The following is a 25,180-nucleotide window of genomic DNA, read 5'->3' on the forward strand; positions in this document are numbered from 1 at the left end:
CACTTCTGCAGGTTTCATTAGAGCCTCCGCTAATCTTTTCATATCTTTTTCATGTTTAATTGGGGTTTTTGCTGCTGTTAAGAATCCTGCCCTGATCCATTGACTGAGTTCTACCTGTATAGCCCCTACCACATATGCAGAGTCGGTGTAGATATTTACTCTTTTTCCCTCTGACCATTCTAACGCAGCAATCATTGCCTGTAGTTCAGCCAACTGGGCTGATTCTTTGCCTGTCACTTTTCCTGTCAACACTTCCTCAAATCCCTCACTTGTCCATCGCACTACTGCATAGGCTGCTTTAAGTCCTTCAGTTGGATGTCTGTAACAGCAATCATCTGTGAACAGCACTTCTTCTGGGTCTACTCGTGGTACTGCCTGTAAATCTACCCTAACTTTGGTATCTCTCTGTACCCTTTCCTCACACATGTGTGGCTCTCCTTCTCCCATGTTATCAGCCATGTTAATTCCTTCATGTGTAAAAATGATATGTGGTGCATTCAAAACTTTCTCTAACCTGGTTTGCCGCAGTGACATCATTGTAAAGGCCGTTGAGTTCCCATAGGCCACTATACTATGTGTCATCAGTACCGTTAGTGTATGGCCCATGACTATATGTGCCACCTTTTGAAGAATTTTTGCTACCCCTGCTGCATGTCTTGTACATGGTGGGTGTTTGTTCTCTATTGGGTCAAGGGTAACACTTACATACATCAGCACCTGCCTGGCTCCCCCTTTTTTCTGAAAAAGAACACTATTTATTGTGTGTAATTTTTCAGAAATATCCAGGAAAAATGTCTCTTTATAATCCGGGACCGCTAAATCAGCAGCCCGCATTAGGGCCTGTTTAAGAGATATAAAACTTTCGTCTGCCTCCGTGGTCCACTGCAAATGGGCCGACAAATTTCTCATGCCTTGCTCATTTACCATGGCCCTGAGAGGGAAAGTGAGCTCCCCATATGATGCAACGAATTGTCTACTGTGCCCTGCCAACCCAAGAAATGAGAGCATGTCTTTTACAGTGACTGGTTTGGTATAATGCAGAATGGAGGATCTATGGGACGGAAACACACCTGTTCCCTTAGCAGAAATAATTCTACCCAAGAAAGACACCGTTTGTCTGCAGCATTGCAATTTAACCTGTGAAACTTTGAAACCGACACTATACAGGTGAAACAGCAACGACTTTGTGGCTTCCAAACAAGAAACATGGTCGGGTGCTGCCAAAAGAATGTCATCCACATACTGGATCAATACCACCCCCTTTGGGAGTGTCAGATTCTTGAGCTGCTGTTTCAATACCTGATTAAACACCCCAGGTGACAAAATAAACCCTTGAGGGACCCTTGTATAATGTAATTGTTGGCCTTTGTAAGTAAACGAAAAAATGTCCCTCAAATGATCAGCTAGGGGCAAACAGAAGAACGCGTTGGCCAGATCAATGCACGAGAACCACTTATGGTCAGGTGTCAGCACAGACATTGCAGTGTAAGAGTTTGGGACTGGAACGGTTGGAGTAGAAACGACACTATTAATCCGTCTAAGATCATGCGCCATCCTATATTTGCCTGTATTCTGTTTCTCTGCAGGCAAGATAGGGGTGTTCCAGGCTGACTGGGAGGGTTCCAGCACCCCTACTGCTAACAATCCTTCAATTATGTCGGCGATGCCGGCTTCAGCCTCTGGTTTACGTGAATATTGTCTCTGCCAAATCGGAGTATGGTCTATTAAATCGAACGTGCTTGGTGTGACGTATTTACAGTAACCAACATCCGTTGAACTTGCTGACCACAAGGTATCTGGTAGAGTGTCAAGCATGGCTGCAGCCTGGGGATGGTCTGTTTTTTCCCTACCATGAAACCTTTCAATCTGCCTATGTTCCAGCAGTACCTTGTCAGTTGTCCTGCACATAATTCTATAGGCTTCCTCTGATGGTGAATATTGTAAACCGGGTAACTGAGTCCACATCCAGTCTGTACCACCATCAAGCATTTGCAAATAGGCCCCAAATCCTTGGCCTGATATTCTGCATGCACGGCCAATGTGACATGAGGTATGGCTTCTTCAGACATCTCATACCATTCCAACTGTTCTGTGGTTAATTCAACCACAGCCGCCACACCTTCTTTTCCGAGCAGAATGCAACTGGAGAAAATCTCCCATTGATTCCCTTCTAGATGCTGATAGAATGCAGACTGATATATTTCATTATCATCTCGATCATAATATAAGGTAACATGAAGGGGATCTGCAGGAGGAGCATAGGGGTGCAGCATCTGACCCCAGGGTCGCCATTGGCTGTATAAAGACTGTATGCCGTTATTCTGCCCATTTTCGGGTTCAAGCAGTCCCCAGTATATATCTGCCCACTGTCCTTCTGCCGTTGGTGATATGTCCGGTGATAGCATCATTTGGGATCCAGAGTGTATCATTGTCATAGAACAGTTGACAGAATGGTCATTTGGAAAGGTCACTACCAGTCCGTCTGGTCCGCACAGAACCGAGGCCCCACATCTCACCAGCAAATCACGTCCCATCAGACTCACGGGGCATGTAGGTGATAAAATATACTGGTGATGAAAGGTCTGTCCAGCCACTGATGTGATCAGTGGCGATGTCAAAGGCAGATTTTCTGGTTTACCCGAGAACCCTACTAACTGAACGCTAGAGGATGACATGCTTGACCGAGGTATATCACAAGTGATGGTGGAAAATCTTGCACTTGTGTCAACCAAAAAAGACAGATTCTTGTCCATTACCCTCATTTGCATATAGGGGTCTGCCAACCCCACATGCCCCTGGGTTCTCGGGCCCTGTCAATATTCACACCCCTGTCCTTCTGGCATAGTTTGGGGGTACTGTCCTTGCACCGGGGCTACAGCTGCATTTGGGACTTGGTAAGGCTGAACAGCCTGTTGGACAGGAGGCTGACTTGTACGGACATACTGTCCTTGGATCAATCCCGGGCCTCCCTGGGGACCCCACAACAGGGGACAATTTCTTCTCCAATGCCTGGGTTGGCCACATTCAAAACAGGTGTTGGATGGCTGACCTCTGAATCACCCACGGCCCCTTCCTCTACCACGTATTCCTCCTGGAACACCTATAGGCCTGCCCCCATATTGGGGGTAGGGTGGCATCCAATCAAATGTTGGGTCTGAACTCGGCAAGTTATTTTGTGGCGACGATCGCTGAACCAACTGACTAGTCGTCTTTTGGGAGGCCTTCTTTATATCACTAGCCTTCCTTCTAGCCTCATCGAGCTGTAACTTCAACAACTGCACTTGAGCTGACTCATTACTCTGTTTATCTTCATCCTGTTTCGTCTTGTAACGCTTCATGTGGTACGTCAAGTGTTTCTCCCACTGTTCTGTAGAACAACCTGGGATATCGGGATTACTTTCCATTGCCTCTTTTACTTCCTTTGGCATCCCTGCCATAACAGCATTCCTAAATAATGTGGTCTGTAGCTGACCCGACCCTGGATGGCTCCCCGCAGTATCTGTCCACGTGTCCTTACACCTAGCCAAAAAGGTAGACATATCCTCACCCTCCTTCATTGTGAAGGTGAGTGAGTGCATCGCTCCCGGTGGAATTGGGAATCTCTCCCTCATTGCCCTTCCCACACAGGTAGCATGCTGCGCAAATGGGTCTGAATCAGGTAATAAGGTGGTCCCCGCAGACACTTCAATCTGCTGTATTTCCCACATACTCAATTGCTTACCCAACAATGCTCTCCAATCACTCATAGCTAACTTGTAATGGTGGCACGGTGGCACAGTGGTTAGCACTGCTGCCTCACAGCGCCAGAGACCTGGGTTCAATTCCCGACTCAGGTGACTGACTGTGTGGAGTTTGCACGTTCTCCCTGTGTCTGCGTGGGTTTCCTCCGGGTGCTCCGGTTTCCTCCCACAGTCCAAAGATGTGCAGGGTCAGGTGAATTGACCACGCTAAATTGCCCGTAGTGTTAGGTAAGGGGTAAATGTAGGGGTATGGGTGGGTTGCGCTTCGGCGGGGCGGTGTGGACTTGTTGGGCCGAAGGGCCTGTTTCCACACTGTAAGTAATCTAATCTAATCTAACCTAATGTATATTGGGAAAATTTAGTCATCCATGGGTGGGGGCGTTTTATCCAGGATGCAGTTCATATCAGTATATGTGAAAGGCTGATAAACATTCCCCAGATGAGAGCCTCTGTAAATCAATGGCATTTGGTGGTGCTGATACATTACGACAACCTATAAAGTGTCTCTTTGACGCAGGTTGTAACTTGGTTCAGGTAGAGACTTCAGTGAAGGACCATGTTCGGTATGCATTGTGAGTGAGCCTTTCAAAGTGACTGGATAGGTGTTTGGATCATCATCTGTCAGGGATTCTTCATCCTCAATATCCATACTACTTCTGGACTCCTCCCCATCCAATCTCTCTCTATCCCGTTCTTCCCTCAAATCTCTCCGTCTTCTGTCTGAGAACCCATCATCCAATAACTGACCTGAATCATGTAACCTTCCCTTCTTCTCATTCTCAGCGCTATACGGTGTCGAATGAGCCTCTGGCTCCTGTACTGCTAAACATCTCCCCTGTTTTGGCTGTTCTTTATTTCTACTATGCGTCATCATCACCCTATTCGACTCCTCTACTTCCTTAACCCTCTGATCAACTTCTAATGTTAACTTTTCTACTTGTCTGATACTTTCTTCTAGAGCTTCCGCTAGTCTCTGTTTTACTACATTATACTCTCTTGTTCCTACTTCTTGCACATCTAACACCCCTTCTTGAACATACATAAGTGGCATTTGTATTACAGGATATGGGGGTGGGGATTGTACCACAGGCAATTTAGGATATACTGGCGCAGATGGTCCTGCCTTCTCTGTCTCCTTTGTCAATTCTATTGCAGAGGTACCACCTCCTCTCTTTTGTAATATTTCTACTGCCATACAGGCTAACGTCATGTTATGCAGATGAATCCTCCTCTCTTCTTTCTCCTCACCTTCTTTTGTCCACTTTCTTCTGTGTAATATGGACCCTTTCTTTCCCTTCATATGCTCTTCTTCTTCTAATTTGGCTTGCTCTTCTACTTTTCCCAAAAACAGTGACGATTTCTTCCTCTCCTCATCCTTAGGGACTTTGCCCTGTTTCTGTAATTCCTCCCAAATCTTATCATATTTCTCCATCATTGTTTTTTGCTTGTTCCTTGCAAGCCCACTGACTAACTGACTTCTGGCTTTACCCCACTGCTGTTTTACAGGCAACATTAAATCGGAAGAACACCCTCCATATTCTTCACACTCTTTATCAAACTCCCCTTCCATTTTATGTATTTTTGTTTCAATCCTCCCGTCCAGTAGTCAGTTGGTTTAGATATAAATATAACCAAGCAACCAACCCAATTCTCTCACTGACACACCACCTCCAAAACACTGACTTTTATACCACCCTCCGTAGATTCCCCAATATAATTCTTAAAACTTACAACACAATCATAAACCAAAATTTGTGAGCGTTGCTTTTATGAGATCCTGCTCAATGGACTTTAAACCTCCTCACCCATACGTACCTTGTTGCTTTTATGGGGACTCTAACCCCAAGGGACTTTAAACCTGTACGTACTATAATCAATACTTTGTCCACTTACTCTTACTAGGACACTTGCAGTATAATGACAACAATCAATTTAGTGTTTCCAATTGCAGAACTTCGATATAAACAGGCGTCTGCTCACCTTTTTTTATGCGGCGCCACTTGTTGTTGTCATCAAACGTCAGTCGTCCGTTATTTCTATTTTTCTCTCTTTACGTCACTTCTCCGTCTTCATCACGTCGGGGTCACCAAATTGTAAGACCTTGGCTCAATCTACCAATTTACTTTCTCCTATGTGTGAGCCTAGTCCTGCGTGTTCTTTTAAATGAAGCACTAGGAGAAGATATTCAGTCTCACACTCTTGATTTATTTTAAACAGTAAGTGGACAAAGCATTCAGAGCTCTGGGTCTAACCCTTTTTCCCTGACCAACTACCACGTGTGCCAGTTCAAAAAGTAAGACCTCGTTTTGTCCCTGCCCCAGTCTTTTATACAATAAAAGACATCATACACACACTGAGGTAGAATTATCTTCTCATTGGAGTCAGATCAACAGCCATTCTCCGCCTCCTCGCATTCCCGGATGTCCGACCCCACCTGAGCTTCTTTTGCCCGCGAAACGGATCATCACGTGACCTCCTGGGCCCACTGCCGAGCGCGAAACGGAATGTCATGTGACCGCCTCCTGCGTGTCTTCAACAGCGTCTCCACAGGCTTCTGACTGCTGCAGAGATTCACAGTCGCAGCCAGCCTTCAGTTTTTTTTGTGTAAGCCATATATTTACATTACATATTGCCAGGTTTTGTGCATTTTTACCATCCAGGACTTCAGAGCTGCTACCAGGCGGTCTGTACATAACACCTATTACAATTTTAGGATTTCGACTATTCCTCAGTTCCACCCACACGGTCTCCACTGAATGCGTTTCCTTCATTATGTCCTCCCTCATCATTGACAGAATTTTGTTTCTCATCATGGAGGCTACTCCACCACCTCTGCCATTTTCCATATCCGTCCTATACCACTATCCTATAACCTCGGTCTTCACAATTATCCTTCTGGAGACCACCTTTTGCTTTGCTCAATCTGCAGCACACTCTCCGCGGTCAATATCTCACACCAGAGAGCTCCACCATTCAAACTGATGACCATCGATCCACCTCAACTGCACCTCCCTTTCAGAATTCCCTGAGATATCAAAACCCCATCCACTGACACTGAAGTATCCCCAACAGTAGAACCCCCACCACACTCTGGAGAATATCATTCTAAAGATTAACAACACAATAACTGTCGAAAGTTCACCTCATCTCAGTCTGAAATTATAGGAAATACAGTCTGAAAATCCAAGTCATTGGCACCTATTGCTTCTGCTTTATCCACCCGACTGTTAATGAACACAACATTCTCTTGCATTTAGTTCAACAGGAGTTCCCTTTCTTCAAAGCATCTTGACAGTGTCTTTAAATGGTATGATTATCTTAGTGCACGGTTAAGATTTCCAAAGTAATATCCTTACTTACTAATGTCCTTCTGTCATCCTTAAATGTCAGGGGCTACTCCTCTTTCCAAATCCCACCTTACTATTGTTAATAGTCTGCACTCTGGAAATGTTATTTCTCTACCTTGGTCAACTTGTAACTAAGGCACAGTGATGTCAATTAGATCGAAATATTCATCACCATTTGTGCCATTATTAGGCCGATCTGTTTGTGAAGGCTTCGGATGTTAGAGAATAAGCCTTGATTTTTGTACCTGGCATTTTAAATACTCACTCTTTACACTTATCTTATTATTTGCCGCTGAAGTGTAATAATCATCATTACAAGGATTGAACTTGCTGTGTTTGCTGACCCATTCTTCCTGCCGTAACCATATCGATCCACCGTTGCATGAACTCGATTGTAAAACACCATTCACCTGACAAGCCCTCACCACAACGTTGTTGCTTTCAGACCCTATCCACACCACTAGTTAGACGATTGTTAGAAAACAGGGGAACGCTGACAGCGATCAGGGAAGTGTGATCATTGAAAGTGAGGCATCACTTAACAAAAACCACGGTTTGTGCTCTTCAATAAAATACTTGCTGCTTTGGTGTTCCTGGTGCGTTTGCTCCAATCTCAAGCAGTAATGATGTGTTTGTGTATTGGGGGAAGAAGCTGAACAATGAAATTGGGCAAGAAAAAGTGAGACAGAGAGACGAAGCGAGTAGTTAAAAGGACGTTGCTTGATGAATGGGAGTGTGAGAGTGCGAAGCTGTGAGCAACCTCTGGTGGCTGCAAAAGCCTACTGCACCTGGTATTCCCAGGCAGTCTCCCATCCAAGTACTAACCAGGCCTGAGTCTGCTTAGCTTCCGAGATCAAACGAGATCGGGCGTTTTCAGACGAGTATGGCCGTAGGCACAGACTGCTTCCATTTCTGCTTCCTTAAAGGCGCACACTGCTGCATTTAAAACAACATTTTGCCATTCAATCGTACTGCACAAAAACATTTCTTTTTCCTTTGCCTTTCTATTCTCCCATCTCCATCTTCAGTTCCTCTACTTCACCCTAGACACACACACACACACACACACACACACGTATATTACACAACAGGATCAACTCTTTCACACTCACTCCATTCCATTTCATTACATGCCCATCCAAACTGCTTCACAAATAAACTCCTTTCCAAATTATAACCACAGCAACATACACACACCACAACGCTGTTTAGCCCCTACAACCTCTGCCTCCATTCAAACATCATGGCTCAGCTCTTGCCCAACTTCATATACAAGCCTCTGGCCCTTGGTACCTTTGCTTCACAAACATTTATTTCCCTCACATTTCAATAGAACAACTCATCCAGCATCCACTGCGCTTTGTCAGAAAATTAGGCTAAAATCCACCATCCGATGTGTGCACGATGGCTTCCTCACATCTCTATGCAACCCTCTGGCCCTAAGTCTCACGTTATGTTCCTTCATTCTACAATCCCCAACCAGTAGAAATCATTTATCGTTATCCACCTTCTCTTTTCCTATTCATGTCTTCGAGACTTTCATCACACCACCCATTAACATTCTCAATTCTACAGACCACAGGCCTAAATGATATGATCTCTCCTTCCACCTTAACCATGCAAGTCCAGGTATCATTCTTGTCAATCAATATTCTACCCCTTTCAGAAGGTGTGCGGCCCAGATCCGCTCACAGTACTCCAAGTGGGGTCTATCTAACCAGGGTTTTGTAGAACTGCAGCATAACTTCGCCATCCTTCTACTCCAGTCCTCTTCTTAGAAAGGACAGCAATCTGTTCGCTTTCTGGATTATTTTCTGTATGTGTCCGTGACAATTTAAAGTTGCGTGCACCTGAAACCCCAAGTTTCCTTGGACATGCACTTCATACCATCCAGAAAAATACCTTGATCTGTCCCTTCTTGATCCAAAAATGGATAGCCTCACTATTGCTTTCATTCAAATGCTTTTGCCACAGTTTTGCTTATTGACTTAAAATTGCAAGGGGATATTGATAGATTATGCTGTCATCTACACTGTCTACAATGCAGCCTAACTATGTGTCATCCACAAATTATGATAAGACTTCCTGTGCCATTATCCATTCCCTTAACAAATAACATCAATAATTGAGGCCCTAACACAAGTCCGTGTGAGACATAACTGGTTCCATCCTGCCAATTGACTACCTACCCATTCTCTCTACTTTCTGTCACCTGCCTCTCAAACAATCTCCGAGCCCTGTCAGGAATTCGCCCTCAATTCTCTTGGCTCCTACCTACTTAAGTGGACTTTGTCAAATGCATTCTCGAAGTCCATGTAAACAACATCTATGGACATTATTCCCTGACAGCTACCTTAGTCCCCTCTTCAAACCCTCTGCAATGAATTTATCAGGCACGACCTACCTGTCATGTGGCTCTCCCTGGTTAACTCAACAATTTGAGGTGCTCACTTATCCCAGCCTTGATTATAGACGCCAACAAATTCCCTGCCATAGGTGCTAAGCTCCATGCTCTGCAATTCCCGAGTTTTCCGGGTTCTCCTCTCTTAAAAAGCGCGACTGACACGTGCAACAATCCAATCCGGAGGGACGACTCCTGGATCTCGGGAATTCTGAACGATTACAGTTCGGGCTTCTATGAGGCGCTTGTCGATTTGTTTTAACACCCACTGATGGAACCCGCCTAATCCCAGGCATTTGTCACCCTTTGATTCCAGTCATTTCCTCATTATCGATGTTTTACTCACCTTCATTTTATTCGGTTGCTTTTCCCGATCCACTTTTCATTTCACCGGGACTTCTGGCAAGCTATCCTCCTTTTCTCCTGAAAATACCGAGGTAAGGGGAATGATGGAACATCTCGACCATTTACAATGTCCCCACCTTCTCCTGATCACCCGCTTTCCCTTTAGGGCAGCGGAACATTTCTTCTCGATTTTGATGTCCCTGGAAAGATTCCGATCAAAATTCCTTTTGGGAGCTCTTTTACACTGCTTTGTGTCTTTCCTGCTCTCTGGATCTTTCCCAATCAGCAGGATCTATGCTGATATTTTTGTCCATGACTGTTTTCTTCTGTGAAGCAGAGCTTTCCCTCTCAGGGGTATCAACTGGTTTCCTATTGTCTTCAATGTTTCTTTAAACATCCTCCCGTCATCTTCAGTTCTTTTAGCCATCAGCAGATTTTCCCACCTTATTGTGGACGGTCTCTGTCTCATCTCAGTCAAGGCGGCTTTTCCGAACTCTCCAACTCCAGCAGCATAGAACATAGAACAATACAGCACAGAACAGGCCCTTCGGCCCATGATTCTGGATTAGTGGTGCTGGAAGAGCACAGCAGTTCAGGCAGCATCCAAGTAGCTTCGAAATTGACATTTCGGGCAAAAGCCCTTCATCAGGAATAAAGGCAGTGAGCCTGAAGCGTGGAGAGATAAGCTAGAGGAGGGTGTGGGTGGGGAGAAAGTAGCATAGAGTACAATGGGTGAGTGGGGGAAGAGATGAAGGTGATAGGTCAAGGAGGAGAGGGTGGAGTGGATAGGTGGAAAAGAAGATAGACAGGTCGGACAAGTCCGGGCAGGTCAAGGGGACAGTTACTGAGCTGGAAGTTTGGAACTAGCGTGAGGTGGGGGAAGGTGAAATGAGGAAACTGTTGAAGTCCACATTGATGCCCTGGGGTTGAAGTGTTCCGAGGCGGAAGATGAGGCGTTTTTCCTCCAGGCGTCTGGTGGTGAGGGAGCGGCGGTGAAGGAGGCCCAGGACCTCCATGTCCTCGGCAGAGTGGGAGGGGGAGTTGAAATGTTGGGCCACGGGGTGGTTTGGTTGATTGGTGCGGGTGTCCCGGAGATGTTCCCTGAAGCGCTCTGCTAGGAGGCGCCCAGTCTCCCCAATGTAGAGGAGACCACATCGGGAACAACGGATTCAATAAATGATATTGGTGGATGTGCAAGTAAAACTTTGGATGTGGAAGGCTCCTTTAGGGCCTTGGATAGAGGTGAGGGAGGAGGTGTGGGCACAGCTTTTACAGTTCCTGCGGTGGCAGGGGAAAGTGCCAGGATTGGAGGGTGGGTTGTTTGGGGGCGTGGACCTGACCAGGTAGTCACGGAGGGAACGGTCTTTGCGGAAGGCGGAAAGGGGTGGGGAGGGAAATATATCCCTGGTAGTGGGGTCTGTTTGGAGGTGGCGGAAATGTTGGCGGATGATTTGGTTTATGCGAACGTTTGTAGGGTGGAAGGTGAGCACCAGGGGCGTTCTGTCCTCCTGGGAGCAGATCCGGCGTAGGCGGAGGAATTGGGAATACGGGATGGCATTTTTGCAAGAGGTAGGGTGGGAAGAGGTGTAATCCAGGTAGCTGTGGGAGTTGGTGGGTTTGTAAAAAAATGTCAGTGTCAAGGCGGTCGTCATTAATGGAGATGGAGAGGTCCAGGAAGGGGAGCGAGGTGTCAGAGATGGTCCAGGTAAATTTAAGGTCAGGGTGGAATGTGTTGGTGAAGTTGATGAATTGCTCAACCTCCTCGCGGGAGCACGAGGTGGCGCCAATGCAGTCATCAATGTAGCGGAGGAAGAGGTGGGGAGTGGTGTCGGTGTAATTACGGAAGATCAACTGTTCTACATAGCCAACAAAGAGACAGGCATAGCTGGGGCCCATACGTGTGCCCATGGCTACCCCTTTGGTTTGGAGGAAGTGGGAGGATACAAAGGAGAAATTGTTAAGGGTGAGGACCAGTTCAGCCAAATGAATGAGTGTGTCGATGGAAGGGTACTGTTGGGGACGTCTGGAGAGGAATAAACGGAGGGCTTGGAGGCCCTGGTCGTGGCGGATGGAGGTGTAGAGGGATTGGATATCCATGGTGAAGATGAGGCGTTGGGGACCAAGGGAAACGGAAGTCTTGGAGGAGATGGAGGTCGTGGGTGGTGTCTCGAACGTATGAGGGGAGTTCCTGGACTAGGGGGGATAGGACAGTGTCGGGGTAGGTAGAGATGAGTTCAGTGGGGCAGGAACATGCTGAGACAATGGGTCGGCCAGGGTGGTCAGGCTTGTGGATCTTGGGAAGGAGGTAGAACCGGGCAGTGCGGGGTTCCTGGACTATGAGGTTGGAAGCTGTGGATGGGAGATCTCCTGCGGTGATGAGGTTCTGTATGGTCTGGGAGATGATGGTTTGGTGATGGGGGGTGGGGTCCTGGTCAAGGGGGCAGTAGGAAGAGGTGTCCTTGAGTTGACGTTTGGCTTCAGCGGTGTAGAGGTCAGTGCGCCAGACTACCACTGCGCCCCCTTTATCTGCTGGCTTGATGGTGAGGTTGGGATTGGAGCAGAGGGATTGGAGGGCTGCGCGTTGTGAGGGTAAGAGGTTGGAGTGGGGGAGTGGGGTCGACAGGTTGAGGCGGTTAATGTCCCGGCGGCAGTTGGAAATGAAGAGGTCGAGGGCAGGTAATAGGCCAGCGCGGGGTGTCCAGGTGGATGCAGTGTGTTGGAGGTGGGGGAAGGGGTCCTCGGAAGGTGGGCGTGAGTCCTGATTGTGAAAGTAAGCTCGGAGGCGGAGGCGACGGAAGAATTGTTCAACATCACGGCGTGTATTACATTCATTGATGCGTGGACGGAGGGGGATGAAGGTGAGTCCTTTGCTGAGGACTGATCGTTCGTCCTCAGTGAGGGGGAGGTCTGGGGGGATGGTGAAAACTCGGCAGGGCCGGGAGCTGGGATCTGGTGTAGAGCTGGGAGTGGGGGCGGAACCTGTACCTGGAGTGGGTGTGATGGGGGGAATGGGGGTGGAGTCATGAGCAGAGGTGGTGTTCCCCTCGGGGTTCTGGGGGGTGGGGATAGTGACAGTGGAGTGTGTGGGGGGCATGTCAGCAGAATGCAGGTGAGTGGCGCTGGTGGGGGTGGAAGTGGTGGTGCCCACGGCAGTAGGGGGGGCGGAAGTCACTGAGCATGTGGCATCAGTGATGATGTGAAGGGCAGAAGTGGTGTCAGGTGTGATGCATGAGGAATTGTAAGGGGTGGAAGTGGTTGTGGGAGTGGCCATGATGGGGGCGGAAGTGACATCATCAATCAGTGTGGGGGGTGTAGCTGCATCAGCCACATGGCTAATGGTGGAATAGGTTCAGAGGCCAGGGGAATCTTCTGGAATGTTTGAGGAACGCTGGTTATGGAGGTGGGTGGATAAAAGTTTGTTGTACTTACAGTTTTTGATGTTTGAGATGGAGTTGAAATACTGTTTGTTGAGAGTATGAATTCTCCTGAGGATGTAGTACAGAGTGGGTCCTTTGCAATTCTGAGAGAGTGTGGCCCTCAGCTGAGGCAGGGCTGACTGTAGAGAGGTTAGGTGCCGGCGCATTGCTGCAAGCGTGGAGCGGAGGATGTTGTGCCGAACATTTGTCCGAGCTTAAGCACCTATCCAATTGCCGCTTAAAGGTCACCAATGATTCTGACTCTGCCACTCCCACTCCCACTCCCACAGGCAGTGCATTCCATGCCCCCACCACTCTCTGGGTAAAGAACCTACCCCTGACATCCCTCCTATACCTTCCACCCTTCACCTTAAAATTATGTCCCCTTGTAACACTCTGTTGTACCAGGGGAAAAAGTTTCTGACTGTCTACTCTATCTATTCCTCTGATCATCTTATAAGCCACTATCGAGTCACCCCTCATCCTTCGCCGTTCCAATGAGAAAAGGCCTAGCACTCACAACCTATCCTCGTACGACCTATTCTCCATTCCAGGCAACATCCTGGTAAGTCTTCTCTGCACTCTCTCCAAAGCTTCCACATCTTTCCGAAAGTGAGGGGACCAGAACTGCACACAGTCCTCCAAATGTGGCCCAACCAAGGTCCTGTACAGCTGCAACATCACTTCATGACTCTTGAATTCAATCCCTCTGCTAATCCCTCTCTATCCAACTGGCCACATTTCCCGCTATCATACCTCCTGACTTTCCGCATAAGCCTACCATGGGGAACCTTATCAAATGCTTTCTTAAAATCCATGTACACTACATCCACTGCTCTGCCCTCATCCACATGCTTGGTCACCTCCTCAAAGAATTCAATAAGTCTTGTAAGGCAAGACCTACCCCTCACAAATCCGTGCTGGCTGTCCCTAATCAAGCAGTGTCTTTCCAGATACTCATAAATCCTATCCCTCAGTACCCTTTCCATTACTTTGCCTACCACTGAAGTAAGATTAACTGGCCTGTAATTCCCGGGTTATCCATATTCCCTTTTTTGAACAGGGGAACAACATTTGTCACTCTCCAGTCACCTGGTACCACCCCCGTTGACAGTCAAGATGAAAAGATCATTGCCAATGGCTCTGCAATTTCCTCTGTTGCTTCCCACATAATCCTAGGATATATCCCGTCAGGCCCGGGGGACTTGTCTATCCTGAAGTTGTTCAAAATGCCCAACACATCTTTCTTCCTAACAAGTATCTCTTCGAGCTTACCAGTCCGTTTCACATTCTCCTCTTCAACAATAAGGTCCCTCTCATTTGTAAATACTGAAGAAAAGTACTCATTCAAGACCTCTCCTATCTCTTCCGACTCAATACAGTCTCCCACTACTGTCCTGGATCAGACCTAACCTCGTTCTCGTCATTCTCATGTTTCTCACATACGCGTAAAAGGCCTTGGGGTTATCCTTGATCCAACCCGCCAAAGATTTTTCATGACCTCTCTTAGCTCTCCTAATCCCTTTCTTCAGCTCCGGCCTGGCTATCCTGTATCGCTCCAACGCTCTCTGAACCTCGTTTCCTCAACCTTATGTAAGCCTCCTTCCTCCTTACAGGACATTCAACCTCCCTCGTCAACCAAGGATCCCTCACACGACCATCACTTTCCTGCCTGACAGGTACATACATATCAAGGACATGTCGTATCTGTTCCTTGAAAAAGTTCCACATTTCCACGACATCCTTCCCGAACAGCCTATGCTCCCAACTTATGCTCCTCAGATCCTGTCTTACAACATTGTATTTACCCTTCCCCCAGTTGTAAAACCTACCCTGTTGCACGCACCTATCTCTCTCCATAACAAAGGTGAAAGTCACAGAATTGTGGTCACCATCACCAAAATGTTCACCCACTAACAAGCCCATCACTTGTTCCAGTTCGTTACCAAATACAGCAGATACATGCTTTGTGCTTTCAAACACTGCCTTGAACTTGATAGTGCTATTATCGCTCTATGATAAGTGGCCACGCACAACTAGCTCACTCATTAATTCCAAATCATTACTCATTACTAAACCCAATACTGCTTGTCCACATGAAGCATATAGGACATAATGCAGTGAGAAACAGTACCGGCAATACACCAGACATGCACTACCTTTCTGACAAATGCTTGACTACCTCTAAATCTGTGTTCACGTTAAAATCCCTCATGAGTAGCACTCTGGCTTTGTTACATATTGGATGCTGCCTGAACTGCTGTGCTCTTCCAGCACCACGAATCCAGTATTTGGTTTTCAGCATCTGCAGTCATTGTTTTTACTTTGTTACATATTGCCTAGTTTTGTGCATTTTTACCATCCAGGACTTCAGAGCTGCTACCAGGCGGTCTGTACATAACACCTATTCCAATTTTAGGATTTCGACTATTCCTCAGTTCCACCCACACGGTCTCCACTGAATACGTTTCCTTCATTATGTCCTCCCTCATCATTGACAGAATTTTGTTTCTCATCATGGAGGCTACTCCACCACCTCTGCCATTTTCCATATCCGTCCTATACCACTATCCTATAACCTCGGTCTTCACAATTATCCTTCTGGAGACCACCTTTTGCTTTGCTCAATCTGCAGCACACTCTCCGCGGTCAATATCTCACACCAGAGAGCTCCACCATTCAAACTGATGACCATCGATCCACCTCAACTGCACCTCCCTTTCAGAATTCCCTGAGATATCAAAACCCCATACACTGACACTGAAGTATCCTCAACAGTAGAACCCACACCACTCTCTGGAGAATATCATTCTAAAGATTAACAACACAATAACTGTCGAAAGTTCACCTCATCTCAGTCTGAAATTATAGGAAATACAGTCTGAAAATCCAAGTCATTGGCACCTATTGCTTCTGCTTTATCCACCCGACTGTTAATGAACACAACATTCTCTTGCATTTAGTCCAACAGGAATTCCCTTTCTTCAAAGCATCTTGACAGTGTCTTCAAATGGTATGATTATCTTAGTGCACGGTTAAGATTTCCAAAGTAATATCCTTACTCACTAATGTCCTTCTGTCATCCTTAAATGTCAGGGGCTACTCCTCTTTCCAAATCCCACCTTACTACTGTTAGTAGTCTGCACTCTGGAAATGTTATTTCTCTACCTTGGTCAACTTGTAACTAAGGCACAGTGATGTCAATTAGATCGAAATATTCATCACCATTTGTGCCATTATTAGGCCGATCTGTTTGTGAAGGCTTCGGATGTTAGAGAATAAGCCTTGATTTTTGTACCTGGCATTTTAAATACTCCCTCTTTACACTTATCTTATTATTTGCTGCTGATGTGTAATAATCATCATTACAAGGATTGAACTTGATGTGTTTGCTGACCCATTCTTCCTGCCTTAACCATATCGATCCAGTGTTGTATGAACTCGACCGGTGAGTGCAGATATTGTAAAACACCCTTCACCTGACAAGCCCTCACCACAACGTTGTTGCTTTCAGACCCTATCCACACCACTAGTTAGACAACAGGGGAACGCTGACAGCGATCAGGGAAGTGTGATCATCGAAAGTGAGGCATCACTTAACAAAAACCACCGGTTTGTGCTCTTCAATAAAATACTTGCTGCTTTGGTGTTCCTGGTGCGTTTGCTCCAATCTCAAGCAGTAATGATGTGTTTGTGTATTGGGGGAAGAAGTTGAACAATGAAATTGGGCAAGAAAAAGTGAGACCGAGAGACTGAGCGAGTAGTTAAAAGGACGTTGCTTGATGAATGGGAGTGTGAGAGTGCGAAGCTGTGAGCAACCTCTGGTGGCTGCAAAAGCCTACTGCACCTGGTATTCCCAGGCGGTCTCCCATCCAAGTACTAACCAGGCCTGAGTCTGCTTAGCTTCCGAGATCAGACGAGATCGGGCGTTTTCAGACTAGTATGGCCGTAGGCACAGACTGCTTCCATTTCTGCTTCCTTAAAGGCGCACACTGCTGCATTTACAACAACATTTTGCCATTCAATCGTACTGCACAAAAACATTTCTTTTTCCTTTACCTTTCTATTTTCCCATCACCATCTTCAGTTCCTCTACTTCACCCTAGACACACACACACACACACACGTTTATTACACAACAGGATCAACTCTTTCACACTCACTCCACTCCATTTCATTACATGCCCATCCAAACTGCTTCACAAATAAACTCCTTTCCAAATTATAACCACAGCAACGTACACACACAACGCTGTTTAGCCCCTACAACCTCTGCCTCCATTCAAACATCATGGCTCAGCTCTTGCCCAACTTCATATACAAGCCTCTGGCCCTTGGTACCTTTGCTTCACAAACATTTATTTCCCTCACATTTCAATAGAACAACTCATCCAGCATCCACTGCGCTTTGTCAGAAAATTATGGCTAAAATCCACCATCCGATGTGTGCACGATGGCTTCCTCACATCTCTATGCAACCCTCTGGCCCTAAGTCTCACGTTATGTTCCTTCATTCTACAATCCCCAACCAGTAGAAATCATTTATCGTTATCCACCTTCTCTTTTCCTATTCATGTCTTCGAGACTTTCATCACACCACCCATTAACATTCTCAATTCTACAGACCACAGGCCTAAATGATATGATCTCTCCTTCCATCTTAACCATGCAAGTCCAGGTATCATTCTTGTCAATCAATATTCTACTCCTTTCAGAAGGTGTGCGGCCCAGATCCGCTCACAGTACTCCAAGTGGGGTCTATCTAACCAGGGTTTTGTAGAACTGCAGCATAACTTCGGCATCCTTCTACTCCAGTCCTCTACTTAAAAAGGACAGCAATCTGTTCGCTTTCTGGATTATTTTCTGTACGTGTCCGTGACATTTTAAAGTTGTGTGCACCTTAAACCCCAAGTCTCCTTGGACATGCACTTCATACCATCCAGAAAAATACCTTGATCTGTCCCTTCTTGATCCAAAAATGGATAGCCTCACTATTGCTTTCATTCAAATGCTTTTGCCACAGTTTTGCTTATTGACTTAATCTATCAATATCCCCTTGCAATTTTATGCTGTCATCTACACTGTCTACAATACAGCCTAATTTATGCAGCCACAAATTATGATATGACTTCCTGTGCCATTATCCATTCCCTCAACAAATAACATCAATAATTGAGGCCCTAACACAAGTCCGTGTGAGACATAACTGGTTCCATCCTGCCAATTGACTACCTACCCATTCTCTCTCCTTTCTGGCGCCTGCCTCTCAAACAATCTCCGAGCCCTGTCAGGAATTTGCCCTCAATTCTCTTGGCTTCTACCTACTTAAGTGGGCTTTGTCAAATGCATTCTCGAAGTCCATGTAAACAACATCTATGGACATTATTCCCTGACAGCTACCTTAGTCCCCTCTTCAAACCCTCTGCAATGAATTTGTCAGGCACGACCTACCTGTCATGTGGCTCTCCCTGGTTAACTCAACAATTTGAGGTGCTCACTTATCCCAGCCTTGATTATAGACTCCAACAAATTCCCTGCCATAGGTGCTAAGCTCCATGCTCTGCAATTCCCGAGTTTTCCGGGTTCTCCTCTCTTAAAAAGCGCGACTGACATGTGCAACAATCCAATCCGGAGGGACGACTCCTGGACCTCGGGAATTCTGAACGATTACAGTTCGGGATTCTATGAGGCGCTTGTCGATTTGTTTTAACACCCACCGATGGAACCCGCCTAATCCCAGGCATTTGTCACCCTTTGATTCCAGTCATTTCCTCATTATCGATGTTTTATTCACCTTCATTTTATTTGGTTGCTTTTCCCGATCCACTTTTCATTTCACCGGGACTTCTGGCAAGCTATCCTCCTTTTCTCCTGAAAATACCGAGGTAAGGGGAATGATGGAACATCTCGACCATTTACAATGTCCCCACCTTCTCCTGACCACCCGCTTTCCCTTTAGGCCAGCGGAACATTTCTTCTCGATTTTGATGTCCCTGGAAAGATTCCGATCAAAATTCCTTTTGGGAGCTCTTTTACACTGCTTTGTGTCTTTCCTGCTCTCTGGATCTTTCCCAATCAGCAGGATCTATGCTGATATTTTTGTCCATGACTGTTTTCTTCTGTGAAGCAGAGCTTTCCCTCTCAGGGGTATCAACTGGTTTCCTATTGTCTTCAATGTTTCTTTAAACATCCTCCCGTCATCTTCAGTTCTTTTAGCCATCAGCAGATTTTCCCACCTTATTGTGGACGGTCTCTGTCTCATCTCAGTCAAGGCGGCTTTACCGAACTCTCCAACTCCAGCAGCATAGAACATAGAACAACACAGCACAGAACAGGCTCTTCAGCCCACAATGTTGTGCCGAACATTTGTCCTAGCTTAAGCACCTATCCAATTGCCGCTTAAAGGTCACCAATGATTCTGACTCTGCCACTCCCACAGGCAGTGCATTCCATGCCCCCACCACTCTCTGGGTAAAGAACCTACCCCTGACATCCCCCCTACACCTTCCACCCTTCACCTTAAATTTATGTCGCCTTGTAACACTCTGTTGTACCTGGGGAAAATGTCTCTGTCTACTCTATCTATTCCCCTGATCACCTCATAAATCTCGATCGAGTCACCCCTCATCCTTCACCGTTCCAATGAGAAAAGGCCTAGCACTCTCAACCTATCCTCGTATGACCTATTCTCCATTCCAGGCAACATCCTGGTAAGTCTTCTCTGCACTCTCTCCGAAGCTTCCACATCTTTCCGAAAGTGAGGCGACCAGAACTGCACACAGTCCTCCAAATGTGGCCTCACCAAGGTCCTGTACAGCTGCAACATCACTTCACGACTCTTGAACTCAATCCTTCTGCTAATGAACGCTAATACACCATAGGCCTTCTTACAAGCTCTATCCACCTGAGTGGCAACTTTCAAAAGATCTATGAACATAGACCCCAAGATCCCTCTGTTCCTCCACCTTACTAAGAACCCTACCATTAACCCTGTATTCCGCATTCTTATTTGTACTTCCAAAATGGACAACCTCACACTTGACCTGGTTGAACTCCATCTGCCACTCCTCAGCCCAGCTCTGCATCATATCTAAGTCCCTTTGCAGCCGACAACAGCCCTCCTCACTATCCACAACTCCACCAATCTTCGTATCATCTGCAAATTTACTGACCCACCCATTGACTGCCTCTTCCAAGTTATTAATAAAAATTACAAACAGCAGAGGACCCAGAACTGATCCCTGCGGAACTCCACTTGTAACTAGGCTCCAGGCTGAATATTTACCATCTACCACCACTCTCTGACTTCGACCTGTTAGCCAGTTCTCTATCCAACTGGCCAAAATTTCCCTCTATCCCATGCCTCCTGACTTTCCGCATAAGCCTACCATGGGGAACATTATCAAATGCCTTACTAAAATCCACGTACACTACATCCACTGCTCTACCCTCATCCACATGCTTGGTCACCTCCTCAAAGAATTCAATAAGACTTGTAAGGCAAGACCTACCCTTCACAAATCTGTGCTGGCTATCCCTAATCAAGCAGTGTCTTTCCAGATACTCATAAATCCTATCCTTCAGTACCCTTTCCATTACTTTGCCTACCACCGAAGTAAGACTAACTGGCCTGTAATTCCCGGGGTTATCCCTATTCCCTTTTTTGAACAAGGGCATAACATTCGCCACTCTCCAGTTCCCTGGTACCACCCCCGTTGACAGTGAAGACAAAAAGATCATTGCCAACGGTTCTGAAATTTCCTCTCTTGCTTCCCACATAATCCTAGGATATATCCCGTCAGGCCCGGGGGACTTGTCTATCCTCAAGTTGTTCAAAATGCCCAACACATCTTCCTTCCTAACAAGTATCTCCTCTAGTTTACCACTCGGTTTCACACTCTCCTCTTCAACAATATGGTCCCTCTCATTTGTAAATACTGAAGAAAAGTACTCATTCAAGAGCTCTGCTATCACTTCCGACTCAATACACAGTCTTCCACTGCTGTCCTTGATCGGACCTACCCTCGTTCTCGCCATTCTCATGTTTCTCACATACGCATAAAAGGCCTTGGGGTTATCCTTGATCCTAGCCGCCAAAGATTTTTCATGACCTCTCTTAGCTCTCCTAATCCCTTTCTTCAGCTCCCGCCTGGCTATCCTGTATCCCTCCAACGCTCTCTGAACCTCAATTCCTCAACCTTATGTAAGCCTCCTTCCTCCTTACAAGACATTCAACCTCCCTTGTCAACCAAGGTTCCCTCACACGACCATCTCTTTCCTGCCTGACAGGTACATACATGTCGTATCTGTTCCTTGAAAAAGCTCCACATTTCCACAACATCCTTCCCTGACAGCCTATGTCCCCAACTTATGCTCCTCAGATCCTGTCTTACAACATCGTATTTACCCTTCCCCCAATTGTAAAACCTACCCTGTTGCACGCACCTATCTCTCTCCATAACCAAGGTGAAAGTCACAGAACTGTGGTCACCATCACCAAAATGTTGATCCACTAACAAGCCCATCACTTGTCCCGGTTCGTTACCAAATACAGCAGATACATGCTTTGTGCTTTCAAACACTGCCTTGAACTTGATAGTGCTATCATCGCTATATGATAAGTGGGCACGCACAACTAGCTCACTCATTAATTCCAAATCATTACTCATTACTAAATCCAATACTGCTTGTCCACATGAAGCATATAGGACATAATGCAGTGAGAAACAGTACCGGCAATACACCAGACATGCACTACCTTTCTGACAAATGCTTGACTACCTCTAAATCTGTGTTCACGTTAAAATCCCTCATGAGTAGCACTCTGGCTTTGTTACATATTGGATGCTGCCTGAACTGCTGTGCTCTTCCAGCACCACTAATCCAGTATTTGGTTTTCAGCATCTGCTGTCATTGTTTTTACTTTGTTACATATTGCCTAGTTTTGTGCATTTTTACCATCCAGGACTTCAGAGCTGCTACCAGGCGGTCTGTACATAACACCCATTACAATTTTAGGATTTTGACTATTCCTCAGTTCCACCCACACGGTCTCCACTGAATGCGTTTCCTTCATTATGTCCTCCCTCATCATTGACAGAATTTTGTTTCTCATCATGGAGGCTACTCCACCACCTCTGCCATTTTCCATATCCGTCCTATACCACTATCCTATAACCTCGGTCTTCACAATTATCCTTCTGGAGACCACCTTTTGCTTTGCTCAATCTGCAGCACACTCTCCGCGGTCAATATCTCACACCAGAGAGCTCCACCATTCAAACTGATGACCATCGATGCACCTCAACTGCACCTCCCTTTCAGAATTCCCTGAGATATCAAAACCCCATACACTGACACTGAAGTATCCTCAACAGTAGAACCCACACCACTCTCTGGAGAATATCATTCTAAAGATTAACAACACAATAACTGTCGAAAGTTCACCTCATCTCAGTCTGAAATTATAGGAAATACAGTCTGAAAATCCAAGTCATTGGCACCTATTGCTTCTGCTTTATCCACCCGACTGTTAATGAACACAACATTCTCTTGTATTTAGTCCAACAGGAGTTCCCTTTCCTCAAAGCATCTTGACAGTGTCTTCAAATTGTATGATTATCTTAGTGCACGGTTAAGATTTCCAAAGTAATATCCTTACTCACGAACGTCCTTCTGTCATCCTTAAATGTCAGGGGCTACTCCTCTTTCCAAATCCTACCTTACGATTGCTAATAGTCTGCACTCTGGAAATGTTATTTCTCTACCTTGGTCAACTTGTAACTAAGGCACAGTGATGTCAATTAGATCGAAATATTCATCACCATTTGTGCCATTATTAGGCCGATCTGTTTGTGAAGGCTTCGGCTGTTAGAGAATAAGCCTTGATTTTTGTACCTGGCATTTTAAATACTCACTCTTTACACTTATCTTATTATTTGCTGCTGATGTGTAATAATCATCATTACAAGGATTGAACTTGCTGTGTTTGCTGACCCATTCTTCCTGCCGTAACCATATCGATCCAGTGTTGTATGAACTCGACCGGTGAGTGCAGATATTGTAAAACACCCTTCACCTGACAAGCCCTCACCACAACGTTGTTGCTTTCAGACCCTATCCACACCACTAGTTAGACGATTGTTAGAAAACAGGGGAACGCTGACATCGATCAGGGAAGTGTGATCATCGAAAGTGAGGCATCACTTAATAAAAACCACGGTTTGTGCTCTTCAATAAAATACTTGCTGCTTTGGTGTTCCTGGTGCGTTTGCTCCAATCTCAAGCAGTAATGATGTGTTTGTGTATTGGGGGAAGAAGTTGAACAATGAAATTGGGCAAGAAAAAGTGAGACGAAGCGAGTAGTTAAAAGGACGTTGCTTGATGAATGGGAGTGTGAGAGTGCGAAGCTGTGAGCAACCTCTGGTGGCTGCAAAAGCCTACTGCACCTGGTATTCCCAGGCAGTCTCCCATCCAAGTACTAACCAGGCCTGAGTCTGCTTAGCTTCCGAGATCAGACGAGATCGGGCGTTTTCAGACTAGTATGGCCGTAGGCACAGACTGCTTCCATTTCTGCTTCCTTAAAGGCGCACACTGCTGCATTTACAACAACATTTTGCCATTCAATCATACTGCACCAAAACATTTCTTTTTCCTTTGCCTTTCTATTCTCCCATCTCCATCTTCAGTTCCTCTACTTCACCCTAGACACACACACACACGTTTATTACACAACAGGATCAACTCTTTCACACTCACTCCACTCCATTTCATTACATGCCCATCCAAACTGCTTCACAAATAAACTCCTTTCCAAATTATAACCACAGCAACATACACACACCACAACGCTGTTTAGCCCCTACAACCTCTGCCTCCATTCAAACATCATGGCTCAGCTCTTGCCCAACTTCATATACAAGCCTCTGGCCCTTGGTACCTTTGAGAAACAAAGCTCACACACCTCAATAATTGCAGTCCGAGACAAAATCTGAATCAGCAGTGTCCTTTATTTTACACTTGCAAGTGGGTGAGATGTCCAGTGCATATAAGGTAGAGGACATACACACCAAGTTCAATTCATATAAATATTATGTATGATTTGATGTCTTTTGTTTTACATTGCTCCTCCCCTGTTTACATCTTCCACTTCCCTAAGACCGACCCCCTTTACCCCTGTTTATCTCTTGCCTTATCCGGCCTTGTCTGTGACAAAATGCTTATTCCTGGCCTCACAAGCCTGTTTGACCTCATCCTGCTGTAGGTCATCGTTAGGCAGATTCTTTCTTCATCATTATCTACCCCCTTCATCTGTGCCTTTCCCGAGGCCGTTCTGATCCCTATGACCCTTTTAATTGGGGTTTGTTCCTGTGTTTTTGTAAAAGTGGGAAGCAGATGTTTATACCTACTGTTTGTACAGGCGTATCTAGCTTAACTTCATCCCCTCACAACATCTTATCTATTTGCCCGTAACGTTTTAATGGCACATCTCATTCTAACATACAATTTTAGCTAATACAAAAACAATTATATATTTCCTCCACATCGTTTCCATTCTTGTTTACTCAGCTCGTGGCAAAAACAATTACACGCTGGTGTGAGTTCACTTTACTTTGTAAAATGGAATTGCAGATGTAACATTAATTTACCTATATCCCACAATTTCCCCCTTTTCTTTTAATTACTATTTGTTATCTTCTGCATTTTTCTTTTAGGGGCACCTGTTTCATCAAGGCTGTTTCAATCAGTCTTTGGGTGAGCCCTCGTATACAGGGTATGATACAACAGCCAATGGCCACCAATACCCCGACTACTACTATCAGGGAAGGAAGGATAGAAACCACCATCCCCTTCTGCCTTCCAATCCAGGACTCAAGCCATCCTGTGAGAGATGTGTCTACTCCTGCATTCTCAGCCAATTCCTCTGCTAAG

At 45.8% G+C, this 25,180-nt stretch overlaps 3 non-coding genes across 3 annotated transcripts; all 3 read right to left on the minus strand.

Annotated features, from left to right (window-relative positions):
- Positions 1 to 7,863: 7,863 nt before the first annotated feature.
- Positions 7,864 to 7,982, minus strand: LOC140491673 (5S ribosomal RNA). Its single transcript, XR_011963354.1, has one exon. It is a non-coding gene; the product is annotated as a 5S ribosomal RNA (ribosomal RNA).
- Positions 7,983 to 17,084: 9,102 nt separating this feature from the next.
- Positions 17,085 to 17,203, minus strand: LOC140491686 (5S ribosomal RNA). Its single transcript, XR_011963362.1, has one exon. It is a non-coding gene; the product is annotated as a 5S ribosomal RNA (ribosomal RNA).
- Positions 17,204 to 23,685: 6,482 nt separating this feature from the next.
- Positions 23,686 to 23,804, minus strand: LOC140491739 (5S ribosomal RNA). Its single transcript, XR_011963410.1, has one exon. It is a non-coding gene; the product is annotated as a 5S ribosomal RNA (ribosomal RNA).
- Positions 23,805 to 25,180: the final 1,376 nt, after the last annotated feature.

Source organism: Chiloscyllium punctatum, chromosome 19, assembly GCF_047496795.1.
Source record: "Chiloscyllium punctatum isolate Juve2018m chromosome 19, sChiPun1.3, whole genome shotgun sequence".
NCBI classification, from domain to species: domain Eukaryota; kingdom Metazoa; phylum Chordata; class Chondrichthyes; order Orectolobiformes; family Hemiscylliidae; genus Chiloscyllium; species Chiloscyllium punctatum.